Below are 20,991 nucleotides of genomic sequence, written 5' to 3' on the forward strand. Positions count from 1 at the left end.
TTACTGTTTGGTCTTTCATGTTTCCCTTTAAAGGTCCCGAGTACTTTTCTTTGGCATTGTGTTGCCTCAATGCAACCAATGTGAACCAAAGTGGGACCTTAAAAAACAAACAAACAAGATAAATACCAAAACATGATTGTCGTTGTGGTTTCAATATAGAATAAGAACATACAATTGCTATATGTCGTCATTTAATTAATACCGCATTCGGAGGACTTGTAGCATCGAGGGTCCTCTTCGTAGAATAGAATCTCATAGCGTAAGGCAGCGTTCCGGGAAGCCAAACTGAAATTGTAAGAGGATTAATATACTCTGGCAAACAGTGCGAGTCAAGTAAATGAATAATAAGGTAGGTCCACGTGCACGCTCAGACCTCACACATCTAAAAACAGCCGGCGCGCGATGGAAAATGGAGACGTTCATAAATTAGGCACTTGGAATGCATGCCGGGCGAAATAGAGCTCAGCCGGCGGAACCACACAGGGGGGGCTGGAGAGAAACGGCGAGGTCGGCGGCAACGCTGATGTGGACGATAGTCTCCGGCCGAGCGAATTTTGTGCATGCCTACGTTTTCTCTTATAGGGCACACCTCAATGTATCGGACAAAATCTGAGGTTCTGGAGCCATTTCTCCTTAACGTATCTGAGATGATAGAATAAAATTGAGGAACAAAAATGTACCCCGAACCCCCCAAAATTTGCATCCTATAATTGGACAAAGCGCTCGACATTTTATTCATTTGAGAAAATTTGTGTTAACACATCTATTGACAATTTAGTAAGATGTAGGCCAAAAAGTAGTGCCTTGTAATTAGTAAAAGAAAAACATATTTTGGGCGAAAATGACTTTTTCAATGTCTGATTAACATGAATGAATCCTCATTGCCTAACCACTTAAGATGTTCTGAGAATTTTGTAGGATTTAGTACTCAAAGTATTGCTCTGTAATTAGCAGCAAATGAGTAAATTTTTGGCACGACCTCTTTTCAAGATTCCCCCCCAATGAAAAATGCTGATCCAACTTGAGCTTTTGGTCTCATGAGACTACTGCAGGATTTTGTCGGTGGAAACCAACATATATTTTGAGGATGAATATTTTTTTTTCCACATTATGACATTGCAAGCTACTCGAAAAAAGAAATAGAAAAAAAATGCTGTGTTTTTTCGACTGAGCTGTCATGTGAAATAATCCAGCTATGAACAAAATGGGACACTGAGCATTTTTGGACAAAATTCTTGTTGCCGGGTGGCCCGGTGGTCCAGTGATTAGCGCGTCAGCCTCACAGTGCAGAGGTACCGGGTTCAATTCCAGCTCCGAGTTTGCATCTCTGTGTGCCCTGCGATTGGCTGACAACCGGTTCAGGGTGTCCCCCACCTACTGCCTGAAGACAACTGGGATAGGCTCCAGCACCTCGCGCGACCCTTGTGAGGATAAGCGGATCGTAAAATGAATGAATGAATTATTGTTGCTCACCACTGGCACGAGAAAATGTTGATCCTTGCCATATCTTTTGCTCGCCTGATAATTATTTATTTTTTTAGCATTGAGTGCAAAATGAGCAAATTAATAGAAAACACATCTTTTGGGGATAACTACTTTTGTCATGATTTGGCACCTCTGGGAAATTAGGAGGATTTTGTATAATAACCTAATTCACTGTATTTGTTGAAAATTGACTTCTTTTTTTTTTGCACCCAGTTCAACAGAAAATGGAGATTCCTTCCAGATGTTTTGGTCTCATGATCATTTAGGATGTCGGACAAAAAGCACTGCAATAGAAAAAAAAATGATGAGGGGGACCCCTCAACAAAGCATTGCATGAAATGTATATACAGTATACTATATATATATATATATATATATATATATTTTTTTTTTTTTAAAGTAAATGGATGTTTCTGAGCTGAACAGTGGAAATCTGCAAAGCGCGTGTTCCGATCGCATCGCATCCAACCAGAGCTAGTTGGGTTAGAACATCACGCGACAGGGAAAAACATGCTAAATCACTCACCAAAATAAAGACGAGAGTGTATATAGGGTATATAATTAACCTCCCATGACAACACACAATTAAATAAGAGTATCCGCACGCGCGCGTGCAGGCGCGCACGTGTGTGAGAAAGTCTCGGTCTGTGCTGTACAGTGTGCGGCATAAACGACACCTGACAATTTAATTGCCGATCAAAACACAAACGGGGGCGAAAAATTGGACCGTAATTGCTAAATGATGTGTGCCGCCTGCAGCCCTTCCCTTTTCCCACTCGGGGTGTGGTTGCACACACAGGAAACCGTTGTGCCTACGTTGAGTCGAGGCGGTCGACACACACACACACAAGAAACAAGAAATTCTCCTTTCCTCCCCCAACCCCTCCCAATGCCAAATACACTGTATGTTTTTCATAGGAACACTCATAAAAATACAGTATAAAGATACAGTGGTGCCTCTGAGGTGGACCAAAATCTATGTGGCAGCTCGGATAAGAGGCTATCATAGTAATCTCCATCTTCACTCGGGTGCGCCTTCTAGTCAAACGGTACAGATAGATGGATTTGCTATGCATCACACAGTCCTTGAAAGCCAAATCCTGGTTGGAAACCCACTTCAATACACGAACCCTGGCTTGAGGTCCTACTTTGAAAACCAACTACTTGCGTGAAACCTAATTTGAAACCCAAACTAAAAAGTGACTTTGAAATCCTAACGTGAAATCCTCACCTGATTTAAAACTCATTTGGAAACCTGAACTGGGGCTTTCCAGGAGGAAACAACTGCCCTCCAAGAGGATAGTTCCCATTATCAACCTGCAAAGTGAACGCCTCAATCAACAGAAGCACAGTCAGGAGAAGGGGCCGGATGGGCATCGTTCCTTTCTTCTCTTTTTTTATTATGTGAAGCACCTTACCCCTAGACAGGTGCGGAACAGACACTGCAGCACACCACGGCAAAGTGTAAGATGCTACGAGACAAAGCATATATGGAGCAGCCTAACCACGTAGCAACAATCGTGTATTGGAACATTTGCACCAAAAATAGACTGGAGGTCTCAGAATTAAGATGGTGGACACCACGAGAGGTGGTTGAGAACAAACAAGACCCTGTAGACGAACGGGTAATGACCGAGCCTGACCTAGCGGTAAACATAAATATTAAACCTAAGAACACAGCTGCTGCGATAGATGTAGTGATCCCAAGTGATGGCAACATACGGAAAAAGGAAGAAGAAAAGCTGGAGAAATAACTCTCCGTGTCAAAATTGGAACTCAACCTTGATTTAGACTGGTATTCATCTTAAAGATGTGTCGTTTCTCTATCCAATCCGACATTAGTTCTCAGTAGCTCAAAACATGTCAGAGTGCATCTTCAGTAGAAAATGTGCAGAACACAAAATGAGCTCAATATACAATCGGACACGTTTTCAATAGCGGCGTTGATTTCAACTCTCCAAACTAATGTCTATTCATCAAAATCAGCCTCTTGTTTTCTCCTCACAGAATTCCATTTTTTGCCTTCAAATGACAACAATGTAACCCGGCACCACAAGTGTCCCATTTAATTTGGGTAGCCTCCACAAATGCAAAATGTAAACGCGTTTCCTCGGGGCCTCCACATTTATTCATTCCAAATCCAAATGGGTCATTCAAAACTATTATAACCATTGTTTGAGCGTTAAGGCGCAAGAGCATCCAAGACAGTAAGCTACAGCTTCTTGTTGACTTTGAAACTCAGCTTGTAGCCGACGTGTGCACATTTTGAGCATGACGTCTCTGATCCACTGGTTAAAGGACACTTTGATTCTCTCCTCTTTCATCTCAAACTGCTTCAAACAACAAAGCGTGTGACGGAAAAGTGGTTAGGACTGCACGACTGTCCGTGTTTTATGTTATGTGTTGTGTTTATTGTTTTACTTGATGTTAACTGTTTTGTTAAGCGCTTTGTTACAGCTGCCGCTGTTGTGAAAGCGCTATATAAATCAGCATGTATTGTATTGTATTGTATAAATGCAACCTTCATGTTTGCAACAATAAAAGTCTATTGTGAGTCTTTTGTAGACTGGCATTTGAAGGAAGGAAGGAAGGAAGGAAGCTAAGTAATATAAGAGTGGGTCGGCCTTGTGGGATCCAATCGAACCATCAGCGGCACCAACCAAAAGGAGATGAAGTCGTAATAATAAAGAGTGAAGCCCTAATTGAGAAACTACTTCAAATGCAGCGTATAATATTCTTCACAGATGATATCATCAAACCATTCAATACAATTTATTAGTAATGCTAACATGTAGCCAGCTAGCGTTGTGACATAAGGGTAATGATGGGACTCTGTGACAAAAACACCCCACGAAATTTCCCAAAGATATTTTTTTTCCTCCTGTACCGTAAATCCCGGATCCTTCGAAGGGCGAACTCCCTGAATCAGGACACATCTGTAGTCTATTTAACCTTCCAATGTTTTTCTACCCCCTCCCCATGCACCTGTGCTACATCAGTCCTTGTCATCTCGCCCGCTTTTTTTTGTGCCCCAAAACCAATCAGCTCCTCGCCTGCAATCACGTCCTGCCACCTGTTCCTTGTTAAACGATCAGCCGTGTCGAACTGTCATTGATTTTTCATCTTTCACGTCAATGGAAAAGCAACACGGCCGCACCTGACACGGGCGTGACTAGCCTCTTTCATACTTTCTATAAACCAGCGTTCCCCAACACACAAAAGCATTTCATGGTCAGCAATAATTTGACGGATTGGCATTGAAAACGTAAAAAAAAAAAAAAAAAAAAAGTTTCAAAATAAAACTCACCATGATACCGACTTTCGTCGTGATATGCGGGAGCCCCCATGCTTGTTTCTGTTCAATGAGCCGCTTGCATCTTGGTCTGATGGGGAAAATACACCCAAAGACAAACAAATGAAAAAAAAAAAGAAATGTTAAATCCCAGTCCAGTGGTTAGCACGTCGGCTTCACAGTGCAGAGGTACCGGGTTCGATTCCAGCTCCGGCCTCCCTGTGTGGAGTTTGCATGTTCTCCCCGGGCCTGCGTGGGTTTTCTCCGGGTGCTCCGGTTTCCTCCCACATTCCAAAAACATGCGTGGCAGGCTGATTGAACACTCTAAATTGTCCCTAGGTGTGAGTGTGAGCGTGGATGGTTGTTTGTCTCTGTGTGCCCTGTGATTGGCTGGCAACCGATTCAGGGTGTCCCCCGCCTACTGCCCTAAGACAGCTGGGATAGGCTCCAGCACCCCCAGCGACCCTAGTGAGGATCAAGCGGCTCGGAAGATGAATGAATGAATGAATGTTAAATCCCATCGCTGTGCCCCGATGGCGCCGAAAGCCACGTTTGCCATTGGGCTAGCGGCTAAAGGGCAGCACGCCCAGTCGCTCACTTGAAAGAGAGCAGGCTGCCCTCTCAAAACAGGCTAACGTTGAGAGCAGCGGTGTCAAACTCATTTTTGTCGCGGGCCGTTTTGGGGTTGCATCTTCCCTCGGTGGGTCGATACGACGGTGAAGCTGAATAAATGTTTATATATTATTACTTGTACACAACTAATTGATGGATTACCAGTCTTGAAACCATCTATCAACTAGAGTAGTTTGTTGAATTATTGTTTGGGTGGGTGTTAACAGGGTAATAAAATTATCACAAAAATCTCAACATTGTTTCTTATACATGACAATTTGCGTCAAATTATGGAAGTTGACGCAAATGATTTGCTTTCGCCAGCCACATAAAATGATGTGGCGGGCCAGATGTGGCCCCCGGGCTTTGACTTTGACACCTGTGGTTTAGAGAGACACCACGGAACGGGTTTGAGTTGTCAATAAAAGCATAATGTCTCCTTTAGGGGTCATTTATCCAGAAAAAAGTGTCATTTTGTTATTTTTTGTATGCAAAAATGTTGGTAAATTTTGAAATGGGGTGCAAAGTGGACGTTGTGCTAAACACTGGGTCTGATGTTCCATCTAAATGGAGAAAACACGCGACAACGGGTCAACGTCTGGCCCACGTCTGTGGTTGGGAAAATATTTTGGGATCAAAAGAAGCATTCCCCCCCCCCCCCCCCCCCATCAGAAGCCAAGCCAAAAACCGAAACGTCTCATTTTCACACAAGGCTTGGCATGAACTAAATGGCTTCTTTCTCACATTGGAACCAAAAAATAATTTTGTCCAATGGTGGAAAAAAAAAAAAATCCGATGAGACCAAATGATCTCTGTGACTGCCAGTATTTAATGTTTTTATTTTTTTTTTAGCAACGCTGCCCGTTTTCGTGCGGCATTTGAAAGCCTCTCTGATGCCTCGCTGGCTTCTGAAGTCAACTGGTTGATTGACGGCACTCATGAGTGACGCTTCACTAGCCCGGGAGACACTGTTCCTCATTGCATCAGCAACCTCTACTGCTCGGAGAGCTTTAAGACGCGTGCAGTGTAAATGTTGATAAGGGAGATTTGGAGAGGAGGCCGCTAAGTTACTGGGAGGCACCTTCAAACCCCACTTTGATTTATTATGGTTGAATTATGATCAAACGTTAAAAGAAAATCAAATGGAGGCTGTCATGCCGCGTTTCTATCCTCATTTGGAGATGGGAGGAATTCCGTCCACCCTCGTTGACGTTTCTTTTGAGGAGGAACCGCGAGATCTCAATAGGGTTGAGGTCAGAGGACGATCTGGGTTTTGGATTGGAATGGATACAATGTATATTGTTCCTTCACTCATTGCGGTCCTCATGAGTGTGTGTGTGAGTGTGTGTGTGCGTGTGTGTTCTTGTCTTTCGATCTTTGTGTTGCGCATATGTTTGCTCCCCCAGCTTAATCATGGGGAGAAATGTCTCTGTTTTTCAAGAAATTGTTTTGGATGAGTTCTTTCACTCCCTTTGGATTGTGTGTGTATGTGTGTGTCAGGGTGGGGTCGGGGGTGTCTTTGTCTGGCACCTAATTTGACATCCTAAATTATTCGTGGAGAAATGTTTTCTGTCTTTAAAAAAAAAAAGTGAGGATGAGCTTATTTCACCCTATCAAACGGCGCACGCGCGCGCGCACCCCATCTAAGTATTCACAATGTGTAGCGGATGACGGCGTCTGATCTCGGTAACCTGCGCCTTGATTGCAGCGTGTGTGTGTTGATTGCAGCATGTGTGTGTGCTGATTGAGGAGTAACGCAGATCAGATGAAGCAAGAAATCGGCTTTTTGGCTCCATCAATCATCTTCCGCCTCAGCCCTCTCTGCTTCTTTCTTTCTCCAGCCCTCTGTATTTCTCCCTCGCTCTCTCCATTCTGGCTCATTTATGCTCTTTGAGTTTGGACGTCATTGTTTTTTGCTCCTTCTTTTGCGCCGCCTCATCATCGTCCTTCATCTACGTGCCGCGCGCTTGCTCCTTCCCATTTGCTATGTTCCATCGATTCACTGGATCACGCATACGCAAATACACACAAATGGCACACTGACTGTAGGTCTGATTGTGACATTTTCCCAGCACTTGCCGTTTAATGACACATCGAGCGTGCGCGCCGACGCCTTCTTATGGCATAATATTTTCAAAAGTAAATGAGGGTTCATTCGAATAAAGAGAGTAACCATTTTGCTCATTTTTGGCAATCGCAACGTGCCTCCATGGTTGTCATGACACACGCCTCAGGGTTTAAAAAAAAAAAAAAACATCCAAAATGTCGGGGCGTTTATAAAATAGTTACAGTAATATGTAATATTTGAATTATAGTTGCGTCATATTTTTAGCTCGAACATATTCACACGTTGCCGCACGGGTGCATGAGATTTCCGCACGGGCTAAATCGGAAGCCATTTTTTCCCATTTTGACGCATTTCAGACATTTTGGGTCACAGCTGAAGAAGCCCATTAATCTGTCGCTCAGCAATTTCCCCCGCTACAAGGTAGACCAACTCTCCTCGACAGTCACGATGCTTCGTTCCACTCGGGGATGCGTGAGAAAATCCAAAAGATGCACTGCGGAATGCAATGCGGTCGCCTGCCACCATGCATTTCCAGTTATACTATTCGAAACGTAATAGGCTGAGCTGTTTGTTTTCGTTGCCTGCTCCGCTTCAACTGATAATAACAGTGAGATCATCCCGGAGCGCCGTCCAAAAATGTTTTACCCATAAAGCTCCCTGAGGAACTTCAGTCACCGCTGAAGATAAACAGACAGAGACGAGATAAGACGAACGCAATGGAAACTCAAATAAAATGAGATAATAATTAGAAACATGGATGTTTGGTATTTCTGACCATGATACCGAGCAGATAGAGGAAACAGACACCAAAAAAAAATGGAGCGATTATGGTTTTTCGAGGAGAGCTGCGGGCTAACCGGCCGACACGGCTCCAGATCTTGACCTCAATTGCTGAGCCACGCCCCTTATAGGCACACCCAGACCACTGCAGTTGTCTTGTATGGTAATTTCACTTCATAAAACCGGTGTATAAGATCATTCATTCATTCATTCATTCATTCATTCATTCATCTTCCGAGCCGCTTGATCCTCACTGGGGTCGCGGGGGGTGCTGGAGCCTATCCCAGCTGTCTTCGGGCAGTAGGCGGGGGACACCCTGAATCGGTTGCCAGCGAATCACAGGGCACACAGAGACGAACAACCATTCGCACCCACACTCACACCTAGGGACAATTTAGAGTGTTCAATCAGCCTGCCACGCATGTTTTTGGAATGTGGGAGGAAACCGGAGCACCCGGAGAAAACCCATGCAGGCCCGGGGAGAACATGCAAACTCCACACAGGGAGGCCGGAGCTGGAATCGAACCCGGTACCTCTGCACTGTGAAGCCGACGTGCCAACCACTAGACTACCGGGCCGCCCTGTATAAGATCAGTTTTAATTAAATGTAACAAAAGCATGCAATACCGAAATCAACGCATTTAAAAAGATGCCCCGTACAAAGTTTTAGTTCGTTCGTTAGTTTGCGTTCAACTATAATAACCGTGGACTCGACTTATTACGTTCCTATTATTCAGGACTTTGGCTTCATCTAAAGAGCACAAAAATACCTGAGTGGAGGTGAATAAAAAAAAAGCAGAGCACAAATAGATGGAGTATAGCGTTTCGGGAGGTCATTCGGGAACATCACTCAGGCCCTCGCTGGTTTTTGTTCATATGGGAATCCCAGATCTGCCCGTGTGGCAGTCAATTACAACCAGATTGCCCCAACTTGACTGGGGCCTCCGTGCCACATCAATCCTGCCCTTCATCTATCTCCGTCCCCAGCCTCCGCCCCTCCGCTTGGCACAATGGAGAGAACAATGTGCCAGCGTGCCGCCACATCAAACGCGGGTGACAGGGAGACTTTAGCGGGACAGACAAAGACGTGGAATTACAGTGCGGCCCCAAATCTGATTGCGCATCAAAGCCCAAACTGCGGGGGGAAAAAACATCCTCTTTAAAGTGATTATATATCCATGAGAAGAGAAAAGCCACAATGTCTCCCGCTCCGAAGTGTTCCTCTGTCGTCTTGTTATGCCGCTGGTGCCAACTGTCTACACGCCACCGCCCGCCTCCTTTTTTTTTTTTTTACACGCTGCTATCAAAGACGCGGGAGTGGGAATCCAATCCAGAGGACCGATCGGCGAAGGCTTATAATCCGCCCTCGGGAGTAGAAATTGGCAAGCGAGCTCGTCTCGGTGCGGGGCGACAGCTTACGCAATGACGGCAGCGTCACATTTTCCTCAATTACAACGTGACAATATGATTTCGGTTCCCGGAAAGGGCTCAAAACTGACTTTTGGTCTTGTCCGCAAAGTTGATCTATTTATTTCGAACGGCGTTTCGCCGTGTTCCTTGAAGGCCGCGACCAGAGGTGGGAGCGAGACACGTATTTTGCAAGTCATACGTTAGAGTGAGTCTTCTGTGGCAAAATCAAGCAAGTCGAGTAGAGTCCCTCAATACATTTCGGGCAAGTCAGACATACAATCCGGCTTTGTCACAACATTACTGTATTCACATATTAACGCTTTCCTATTTATAATATTAGCAGTCAGAGTTTTCTTTTATTGGTTTCAAAACTAGCATGGGTATTGTCTGTTCATTTTTCACGCCATTGTGACCATAAGTCAGTGTCTACTAAATGTCATTTGAGATGCTGCCTCCATCTCAACGAAGATACATCTTTAATACTGTGGAGGCAACGCAAATGTCATGCTGAAACATTGAGAGACTGCCTCAGTTGGAGTTGCCGTTTTGGTTAGCAATGTGCTCCGCAGTAAGCTGTCACATTTATGAGATATTGACTTAGTAGCACCTATTTTTTTTCTCAATATAAGAAGGGAAGTGTCTATTTGAGGGAAGTGTTTATTTATGGAAGCCTCCCCCCACCCCACCAGTTTGAACATAACGAAATAATGAAAGATGACCGTATTTCACAGAACGTGTCAAACAGAAAGTCATGATCATGATCCTGTATGAAGACAATGGGCTGAAGGATCTATTTTCAGGAAGCTTTTATATTAAAAAAAAATTTTTTTAAAACCTTTGCAGACAGATGCCTCCTGAAGAATCCATGAGAACCACTCGGTACACCCTCTTGAACGTTACACCAACCTGGACGAGATGTCACGGTACATATTCCGATTAATTGAATTATCTGAAGAAGAAAAAAAAAAAAAAGAACTTGCCACTCCCAAAACTGTCCGTGTGTCTATATCTCCAGTCGTGGCATTTTCGGCACCCGCAAGCGTCATTCCGTGCAAACTGATGAGAGGAGACATGGCCTTGAAATATGTTGTTTGCAGCTGCGATTTTGCAATAAAAATTGGCCCCATTACACAAATGAATCCATTCTGCTTGAACGCAACACATCTGTGATGATGTGATATTGTCATGCATACTAGGGCCCAGATTGCAGCGCCACATTAGTGGTGATGAATCATCCCACACTTTAAAGACCGATGATAGCGTAGCTCATGGAGAAAAAAAAAAAAAAAAAACACGCAACGCGGGTGCATGGATTAAACCCATCTACGCGCTCCACACACATGTTGCCGCCTTGTAAACCGTCGCCATCCATCATCTTAGTTCACGTGACTACGTTATGAAGTCCATCGATCAATCCTCCCCGCCCGGAGGGCCCTGTACTCTTCTCGTCTTATTCCTGTCATTCCCTTCAGCCCACTTCTGATCTCACGAGTTTTTGAGTTGGAAGAAAAACTGTCACGCAAGCCTGAACAGAAGTTAAATAATACCTTTCCTTTTGAATGTAATCATAGAATTACCATTTGCCCCATTGAAATGAATGGACATGCCATTAATCCGTACCAGTTCCACCAAAAAAAGATGATAAAATAAGAAAAGAGATCAATTTTGCAGATGATAAAGAATCTATGCTTATTATCAGTATTGCTGAATGAGCTCTCTGCATATGTTGCTACCACTCGTTGTTTAAAGGTTATATTTACCGCAATATTAATGTGTTTTTTTTTTTTGTTCACTTGTCTGGAGAAATTTGGGTTGATGACTCGGATGTGAATAAAGTAAAACTACTCACACTTTGAAGATGGACAGTGGACAGAAAGCTGTTTTCAGAGTGATATTTCACCTTGCACCATTGCGTAGTTATTGCGAGCGTGCCTGCATGCCAAACAAAAAGGCCAAAGTCAGATAAAAGCGAAACACTCTTGTGGAAGGAATCCTTTGCTCGACTTTTGAGGCTAATCTTGCCCAGAAAATGGTCATTCTAACAAAAGCAACAACACACATTTCACAAACGTTCGAGACACACACATTTTCCTTCTTGAATTTCCTTTTTCTTACCCTCCAAAATGTCACAGTGTATTCTCCAGCTCAGAGACACTGAAGATGATGAATAGTACTCGGGAGAGGAGAGGAACGGAGAGGAGAGAATTACCGCTGAGCACACGGGGAGGGAAACAGAGAAAGAAGGAGTCCTGGTAAACGAGACAAGGAAGGGGAAACAAAGAAATAGGAGTGAGATGGTCAAATTTGCACGCCCCCCCCCATAAAAAAATAGAAAAAAAAATGACAAAGGGTTTTTCTACAGAGACGTCTGAGGCGTGATCACGTTTGTGGATTCTCAAGCTGCGAGATGGTAGCGGCTGTAATCGCATTTTCCATGGCGTGTGCACGTTTCATGAATCCCGTGTGATGCTTTTGGGCTCCGGGCAACAAATTGAAGGTAAAAAGTAAAAGAAAAACAAAAGAGCAGCCAAGATGAGGAATAAAAAAATGGAAGATATTATTTGAGGGCTGTTCCCCCCACGGAAAGTGAAAAAGAAAAGAATTGATGGCAAGACGAAAAATACTCTTCTTTATTATTCGCAACGTCGGGGCTTTGAGTTGTAACAAAGACAATTCCATATTGAATTTACGTCTAAAACAAACAGAAAAGGCACCGGGCTATTTCCAAGTAGGATATTTAGCAACCGGAAGCATATGCTGTAGAGGCAAGCGCCACAAACACCAAGTGCATTATGTAAATGAGGCTGAGGGTTGGGATAAAATTAGGTTTCGGGGTTAAGATTCGGAATTATGAATTAAGATTCAGATTCGGAGTTTCGTTATGGTTAGGTGTTAGGGCAAGGGTCCCCCTCCCCCCCCAACCACCTGTGATCGCAGCAGCCCTGCGCTTCAGGCATTTTGTATTGGCCTTCACAGGGCAACAAAACAACAAATATTTTATTGACCAGGGTTTGAAAGAAGTTCTCCTTCTGAAAATCATCTGTGCCTCCCTCAAAGCTCTCATCTCCGTCTTGTATATATTATACACACACACCCACACACACACACACACTAGCGAGCGTTTGGAGTGCTTCTTTGAAAAAGGCTAAATAATGAGGAGATCCTACATGCAGCTTTCAAGAAAGCTGCATTTAACAGACAATGTCAGTGTAATGCTGAGTTGTATATTCAATCAAATATTCTTATTCATTTCGTCATGTATGTCTTCACATGCGACCGATGTGTGGTAAAAATAAATAATTACATTTTTTAAAATTGGTTGGCGACTCCTGCTCTATTGTACAACCGTGTTCTTCTTGGAACGGAGAAAAAAGGTCAAATGGGGTGACTGTGGCTCGGTTGGTAGAGTTGCACAGCCCCAATGACAAAGGTCACGAGTTTGAATCCCAATTGTTGAACCGCGACCATTTCTGAGGACTCACCATATGTAGGAATACCCTCCTACCACCCCCACCCCCTCAAAAAAAAGAAAGCACAATAGCTCTGCACTTGATTTTCTGGTGGCCCAGATGCCTCAGTTATCTTCTTGAATCATAGTTTGTCACCAACTCCTGCCTTTCCTCTCCTTTGCCATCTGCAGCTTTTCCCAGAGTTAACTTATACTTTGACCTTTAGTCCTGTGCGTTCATTGATGTGCGACATCACACTTTTGCTGAACCGCTCACTCGTGATTTGGGGCTGCTGAGTCATGGCGCGCTGTGCATCGCTGAATGCCGATGCCATTCTTTATGGCTCCATCATGACTTTGCATTTTCAGTTTTCTCCCCCCCCCCACCCCCCAACGACTACTCTTCCCCCACGAAAGGCCCAAACAGCCTCACATAAGAGTTATAATAAAATTGCAAGGCGACCATAAAAGGGATTTATGTCAAGCGCAGATGGTCACCTGATAACTTTTAATGCATTCCCTCTCCACCGTAATAGAGTATTGGTGAGAGAAACAGTGCTTTTTATTCATTGCACAATCCACGCAACACATTTTTGGCACCGTCATCTAATTTGATGACACAAACGAAAAAAAAAAATTGTGGGGGGGGGGGGGGTGGTTCAAAATGTCACTCATTCCATTTATAACACTTAGCAACAAACTGCATCGAGACATCTATCAAATAAAGGCTGTTATATATGATTTTTTACAACTGTAAATTTTTTAGCTGTGTGTCCTCGTGTGATGATGCAGTGACTAAAAAAAAAAAGCCCAAATAAAAATAAAACAAAAATAAAACATTTATTTGTAATTGGTTTGAAAACGTCACCAACACCACCGCTAATTAAAATCACAAAATGATGATGAAGTGAGCAGGGTGGGATGTGTTGGTCAAGATACCCAGTCTATGGCTGACAGTTTATTTTGTTTAATAATAGTCACACAAAAAAAAGGGAAAAAAAGCGGTTTAGATAGCTTGAATTGAGTTTTCATCAAAATTCCTCCTCTCATAATTTCAGCTGTCCTATGTAAACAGTGATTAATGGTCTTTTTCTGAGGGAACATATTTTCCCATTACAGCCGTGTCTGGCACCAGACTGCCGCCACAAGTTTTGACTTCTTTCAACCACACAATGTCAAAAAAGGCCAATGACTTTGGCTGCCAACTCTGAGTTTTTGGGTGGATGTAGGCGGCGTCCGAGCCGACCGGAGCCAATTTTGGACCGGGACCCAGATTCACTTATTGAGCTCAATGTCAAAGAAATCACGAGTCGACCTCAACAATATTCAATTTGAAGTTACGAGGCAACTGGAACTCATTCGGAGAAAAAATATATATATTTAAAAATAGGATTGCGATTTTTTTTTTTAATTTCTCAATTAAGAGTCATTCCGAGGGATGAAGAATGATTGCTACAGAATTGTGAAAAGAACACCTTATGAGTATTCAATGCAGTGCAATTTACAAAACAAGAATAATCATGAAAAAGGACACGGGAGATATCCGTACGAGGCGCCGATAAAACCAGGAGGAGGAAGAAAAAGAACCAATTGTCTCTCCAATTAGCTGCAGAAATCCAATATTCGAGCCTTTGTACCTTCCTCCAGAGGGTTAAGAGGTTCATACAAACGCATGATTGGATAATAGAGAGATGAGGGGAGAGAGCGAGTGAGCGAGAGAGAGAGAGCAAGATGAGACGTACGTGCCATAAGAAGCAAAAGGATGAAAAGCTCCAAGGTAAGAATTACTGAATAACACCTAATTGGATTAGATAAGACGGTTCCCTTTCACCATTATTTTTAAATTCATGTTCGGTTCCCAGGGACGAGCCAATGTCATTCCTCCACATGTTCAACATTGAGATTTTGAAACTACTTTGGCATAACGAAATAATGGAAAGAATCAATTGGAACTGCCAGAGAGTGAGCCACGGTTAATAATGAAACACATACAAACGATGAGAAATGTGAGTTTTGACTGACGGACGGGGCGGGCATCATGCAAAGTATATCTAGTGACGTGGAATTGATTGGTGATCAATTGCGTTGACGAGCAATGGAGACAAAATGGAGAGCTTGATCCACATGATCAGAACTGCAAAATTCGCACTTTGAAGTCATGCAACTAATTATCCATCAAACCAAAACGAAACGGCCAACCATTGGTTTACATTTGGGAAACTTTCCCTTTTGAAAAAAAAAAAATCTGATTAAACAAATGTTGCATTAACTTCATAAAAGCAATCGCCCCGTCCATCCCAACGCACCACAGCAGAACATTAGCGGATGTGTATTCCTTAATTAGCCAGAGTGCTTTTTATGTGCCGCTAATGGATTCTGCACGCAAGTTTCTTCTGTAAATGCAGCGCAGAGCGGAATTCTAATGTTGGATGGTGACGATGATGAGTGAAGAGTAGTGAACATGCGGGAGTGGGTTGGAGGGTGCTTGCAGGGGTGGGGAGGCAGGGGTGGGGGAGTGTATGGATGGGCTAATTACAAGCAGTGGTTGTTTGTCCCAAATAACAGGAGCGCAACGATTACTTAGCACTAATTACAGCGCTTGTCTGAATGAATGGATTCGAGTTTCATTCCGTCGCAGGCAGATTTAATTCAGAATTCACTCCTTAGTTCTCGGGTACGTTCTGCGGAAAACCGAACTTGGCAAGTTCACGGGACCAGACTGTGTGTTCTTGATGGAGGCAAAGAAACAGCCTTTGCCTACATGAACTCCGATCCAAACCAGGCCCCTCAGAGGAACGGGCCCAGAAAAACGATCCATCCATCCATCTATTTTCGTATCCGCTTTATCCTCACAAGGGTGGCGGGGGGTGCTGGAGCACCCAGCCGTCTAGGGCGCTAGGCGGGGGGACACCCTGAACCGGTTGCCAGCTCGGCACACACAGACGGACAACCATCCACGCTCACACTCACAACTTGGGGCAATTTGGAGTGTTCAATTAACCTGCCATGCATGTTTTTGGAAAATGGGAGGAAACCGGAGTACCCGGAGAAAACCCACGCAGGCCCGGAACAACATGCAAACTCCATACAGGGAAGCCGGAACTGGAATTGAACCCGGTACCTCTACGCTGTCAGGCCGAAGCGCTAATCACTGCCCAGAAAAACCATTAATATTAAAAAATAAACAAAAATCTAACATACACCCTTATCAGAGTTGAATTTGAGACTGACAGGGAAAATGTTCCCGAACCCCGGACTCGACACGTCCACGTGCTGCTGTGAATTCCTTTTCCTTTTCATCTTCAAGTGTTGAACCAATGTGAGCAAGTCACTTTAAATGCAAATTCCCGCCTCCTTATTCAGCCCCTTTTAAAACCAAAAGCACTCAAGACCAAATTGATTAGGGGGCTCTTACGTGTAAGTGCTTGTTAGCATGCCAGGCGGAGGGCGGCGACGTAGCACAGTCGGACCTTCCATCACGAGTGCTGGTTACGATCAGCAACTTGCCGGCGTCCACTTCGGAGAAATATTATTTATGTCATTATGCATGAACACGATCAACCTTCATTTTCACTTTGGCTCGGAAAACTTAGAAAATGCCAATGCGATCACTTTGTGGAATAAGTAATGCTTCTTTGCACTTAATTAGGAAGTTGCGTGGATGGCTCACTTGTCCGTCTGTCGACCGCTGATTATTCCGCAAGTTAGTTTCTTGGCAGTCGGTTAACATGGCAGCTAGCAAGTTAGCAGCTAATCCTTACGCTTGGGTTCAGTGTTAGCAGGAAGCTAAATCGCTAAATGGCAAATGAGATGAAGGATCACATTAATAGGGATTGAGACTCTTCCAGTAAAGCTGATTAGCTCTCTAATTACAATTACAATCCAAACGTAGCAAGCGGGAGCACGTAGCTAGCCGGTTTAGTTTAGCTAACTATGTTTTCCGTTACCATGAATAGTGCGGCGTCCACTTTTAGAGAAATAAAATTGCGATGCTTACCTGTAAGGTATTTTCTGTGGATTTTTTCCAGGATTCGGCCAATGATGCGGAAAGCCACGAAGCTTCATTCAGAGGTGTTGAACTGAAAACGTTAAGGGTCCTGAAAAACAATCTCCCAGTAAGTAGCGTCTTTTAAAAAAAAAAAAAAAAGCTTGTCATGTGAATTTATAACTTCGGAGTAGGACAAATAACATTAATAGCGTGGATGTTTGATGCTGTGTGAAGCAAAGTAATGCCACATGTTGCGTTTTTATGCTAGGGTCCACCGCAATGAAGAAAAAGTAAGTCAGGCGGAACATCTTGTTTAGGGAATGAAAATAAGAGAGGTGCTATTAGTTATAATTGTATCTCTGGGGTTGCGTTTGTTCTTTTTTTTTTCTTTTTTCATTTTTTTTTTAAGTATGTCGAACAATCATGAAGGACGATTTCAGCAGATGCACAACTCAACTATAGCCTTCAAATCACCACATTGGAAAGCACAATTTGAAAGAAGGAACATGACATAAATCGACGCTCGCTCGCCCAAGAATTTGGTGGGGTTGAGGCAAAAGACAAAAACAGACTTAGTTTTGACTGTTACGGCGAGAAAGTAGGAACAAAAGATTTAATTCAAGTATTTATCAGAAATTTTAATATGCAAATGATATCTGTAAATATATCAAATGTTTCTTTTGTGAACCCCCACACACATACCCGCACGCACACAAACACACGGCGACTCGTGTTGCCCATATTCTTCAAGGTTGTCACTTCCACAGTATTACTTGCGAGCGCGGCGTGTTGTGCAATTGGAAGCAAAAAGCACTCCTGAGACAATTTATGGAGCACGGCGAGCAATGATATCCGGTCCATAAAGTTGCGGCTAAAAGAAAAGAGACGTTTCCAACACTTAACTAATCAATAGTGAACGTAACTGTGTCCTCTTGATACTTGGGTGCGTTCGAAACGCCAGCAGGAGTGCGCTCTGTTCCCGTTCCTGTTGTGACCTCGTTTATTGACCAACTTTTATTCATGAGCTTGTTTGTGAATTTATCAGGATTTTTTTTTTCATTTGTTTTGTTTTTTGGGGAATTTAGTTTCACTTTGAGCAAAGTTGCAGATCACTCGCTCTTGGGCCAGGAGGACCAATGACTCAGAGGATGGAGTGTATTCTGCCACCTAGAGGACCAGAGTGGAATTGGATTTCATTGCGCAAGATTAAAGATGACATTCCACTTATGCGGAGACGATATATTTGAAAGATCATTAGCGTTCCAGGAGACTCTCATATATGGTCGCTCCGTGTTGCTGTGTGTCCGTTTGGTGGTCTTTGTTTTGTTTCGAAATCCAGTTTCACATAACATCAATTGTATTATACCAGAGACAGTTTACCATTATGAGATAAATGCATACATATAGAAGCCACCCCACATTTGCAGCCGAGTACATAAACACCCTTGGAAAAAAGATTTTTAAAAATCATTTGGAAGACGACTTAAATCAGGAATATAGCGGCGATACTACGAGTCTGAAGCCAAAGTCACGCGAACAAAAGGCCGTCTGTACAAAACGGTGACGTGAAAGACACCCGCGCACACCCGCGTGCACGCACGGAGGCGAGCGGTTACCGCTCGCTCGTTAGTTGAGGTAATGTTTATACAGCATTATGCCATGGCACACAAACATTCAAATGCTTCTTGTTCAACATGGAGCACTTGGACAGGAAGAGGAGGGGGAGGGGGGGGGGGAAGAAGACATGTAAAGTTATATTTGAGTCACATGTAATAGCTGCAATTATATATTGGCGATATGGAAGGCCTGATTCTGTGTGCGTGTGTGTGTGTCTACACTGGAACAAAGGGCCACTTGTGTCAGGGGCCCGCTCACTGCAGCTCTTACCGTAATGATATTCCAACGCTTGTACTCAGCGTGCGCACGCGTGTGTGTGTGTGTGTGTGATGTTGAGTCTAGAAGGGAAATGACTAGCGCGCCATGCCAGATCCTTCCTACCCCCCCTATCACCACTCACAAACCATTCACAAAGACACACCCCACACGCTGGTCTCTCTCTCTCTCTCTCTCTCATACACACACACACACACACACACAGACACACACGTTTACTGTATAGTATATATTCACATATAGTGAGTTAGTTGTATTTCTACAATATCTAGATTTCCCAATCAAAGGGTGACGGTGAGCAGATGGATTATGTCCATGTGTGTGTGCATTTGTTCCTAGTTTTTACAGCGTTGTGCGGCACATATCGTGACACCCCAACTTTATCATTTTGGCACATTTTGATTTGGGGGGTACGTTCTAAGCGCAATGGTCGGATAAATGTGTGCCCCCGCATGTGTGAATGATCTTGAAATACTTTGTGTGTCACAGAACTTGACATCCGACCCTGATTGTCGTCGGTCCAGGCAAAAACGATGCTACGATGAATTATTTTCATTGGGCCCCGTGCACCTGTATGCCTGCGTGTGTGCGCATGGTGTTCTTCTGCAGTATTGAATGTATCTTACCCTCATTGAGGTCATTGAGTTTGCAGCGTCAAGTCAATTTTAGCACCAAATTTAGTCACACAAATTCCATACAGTAAAAAATAAAAAAAGTTCTTAGCAGACTCTGTGTCTGTGATCATTAGGTGTGTGTGTGTGTGTGCATGTGTTTGTGTGTGTGTGTGTGTACCGTGTGATCCAGATGGATTTTCCACCAGGCTCTCATTGATGGGCGGATCGGAGCAAAGAGACATGCCAGCTGCTTTTCACTAGGCACACACAGAAAGAGTGACATTTAAATATGGTTATACGATTATTATTAAATATATTACTTTGCCTCTATTTTTTCCCCCAAAAATGAATGCAAATGCCACATGGGCAATGACTTGAAAGATCGGCAAGTGGGTTGGTTGGGTGTCAGCATGGATGGGTGGATCGAGTAAAACTTTATTCACCCCAAAGGGGAAACTCATAAATAGGATAAGATTTCATTTGCTTTCACATACATTTGAAAACATTTTATTCTCAATGACATCAACATTTTAAATACATTTGATTATATTTTTGTCTACACGCAACATGTATTTTAATTCAATGTAATTTTTTGGGAGGGGGTCAAGTTGAATTACATTTTATGATGTATTCGAGTGACATAAGGTAGTATTACATAAATGTGATTCTATTATTCGCTTTTTAATTTTGTTTTAATTTTTATTTTAGGATCCCTCTAAGAAGTGTAACAATGCAACAGTGTCTTGTGTTTCATATTTAAATATGTTTTATTCTGAATGCTAGATCCCCCCCATTATTATTATTGCTTTTTATATTGTTTGTTCTGACATTTTTACCCCCCCCCCCCTGCAGTTATGACATGTAACTGCCATTTAAGTCAGCATTGTCATTTAGATTTAAAAAAAAAAAGGTTACATCTTTGTCAAAAGGGGTGAATATTTTTGACTTTTCAAATACATTTATTATGATAAATTGTTAGGGTTTTTTTTTGCTGCAGGGCTCCCCCTATAGTTGTTTAAAAAAATCTAAATGTCATTTCATTTTGAGTGTTTTTTTTTCTCCTAAAAACACATTAAATCATGTCCGTGGGGAAATATGTTATTGTCAAGATGATGAATTTGTATGATGACAACATTTTCGATAGCGTGTTTTCATTTCTGGCCCACTTTCATCCAACGGTGTCTCACACACATACATCGCCCGTGAGGATTTTTATTTTTATGTTGAGACAGCACACGAAAAAAAGAAAGTAGCAGGGAAATCTCTCCCCCAGCCAGCAAAAAAAAATAATCAATTTTCATTAACATAGCGGTTCAATGATGTGGCTATAGGATAACGTGACCACATAAAAAAGCCGAGGCGGAGATAGAAAAGGGATTTAGAAGCGCACTTAAGATGACA

The 20,991-nt window shown here is 43.1% G+C and overlaps 1 protein-coding gene and 1 long non-coding RNA gene across 6 annotated transcripts in view; both read right to left on the reverse strand.

Moving 5' to 3' along the window:
• Nucleotides 1-16,641, reverse strand: part of trps1 (trichorhinophalangeal syndrome I) — a 96,800-nt gene extending 80,159 nt beyond the window's left edge. Inside the window, exons 1-3 of one of the 4 annotated variants that reach the window (XM_052070295.1) lie at nucleotides 16,511-16,641; nucleotides 11,497-11,579; nucleotides 4,793-4,868 (exon numbers count right to left, since the gene is read on the reverse strand). The gene's annotated coding sequence lies outside the window, so the exon portion shown is untranslated. Of the gene's footprint in view, nucleotides 1-4,788; nucleotides 4,869-11,496; nucleotides 11,580-16,510 lie in introns of all 4 variants that reach the window. The other 3 variants (XM_052070298.1, XM_052070297.1, XM_052070299.1) reach the window with 3 other exon arrangements.
• A 114-nt stretch (nucleotides 16,642-16,755) lies between these two features.
• The window catches only part of LOC127603806 (uncharacterized), a 39,394-nt gene continuing 35,158 nt past the window's right edge, over nucleotides 16,756-20,991 (reverse strand). The window contains exons 7-8 of one of the 2 annotated variants that reach the window (XR_007963128.1): nucleotides 19,769-19,847; nucleotides 16,756-17,192 (exon numbers count right to left, since the gene is read on the reverse strand). This is a non-coding gene — a long non-coding RNA (uncharacterized LOC127603806). The remainder of the gene's footprint in view (nucleotides 17,193-19,768; nucleotides 19,848-20,991) is intronic. The other variant, XR_007963127.1, reaches the window with a different exon arrangement.

The sequence above is a fragment of the Hippocampus zosterae genome, chromosome 7, assembly GCF_025434085.1.
Source record: "Hippocampus zosterae strain Florida chromosome 7, ASM2543408v3, whole genome shotgun sequence".
Classification (NCBI taxonomy): Eukaryota; Metazoa; Chordata; class Actinopteri; order Syngnathiformes; family Syngnathidae; genus Hippocampus; species Hippocampus zosterae.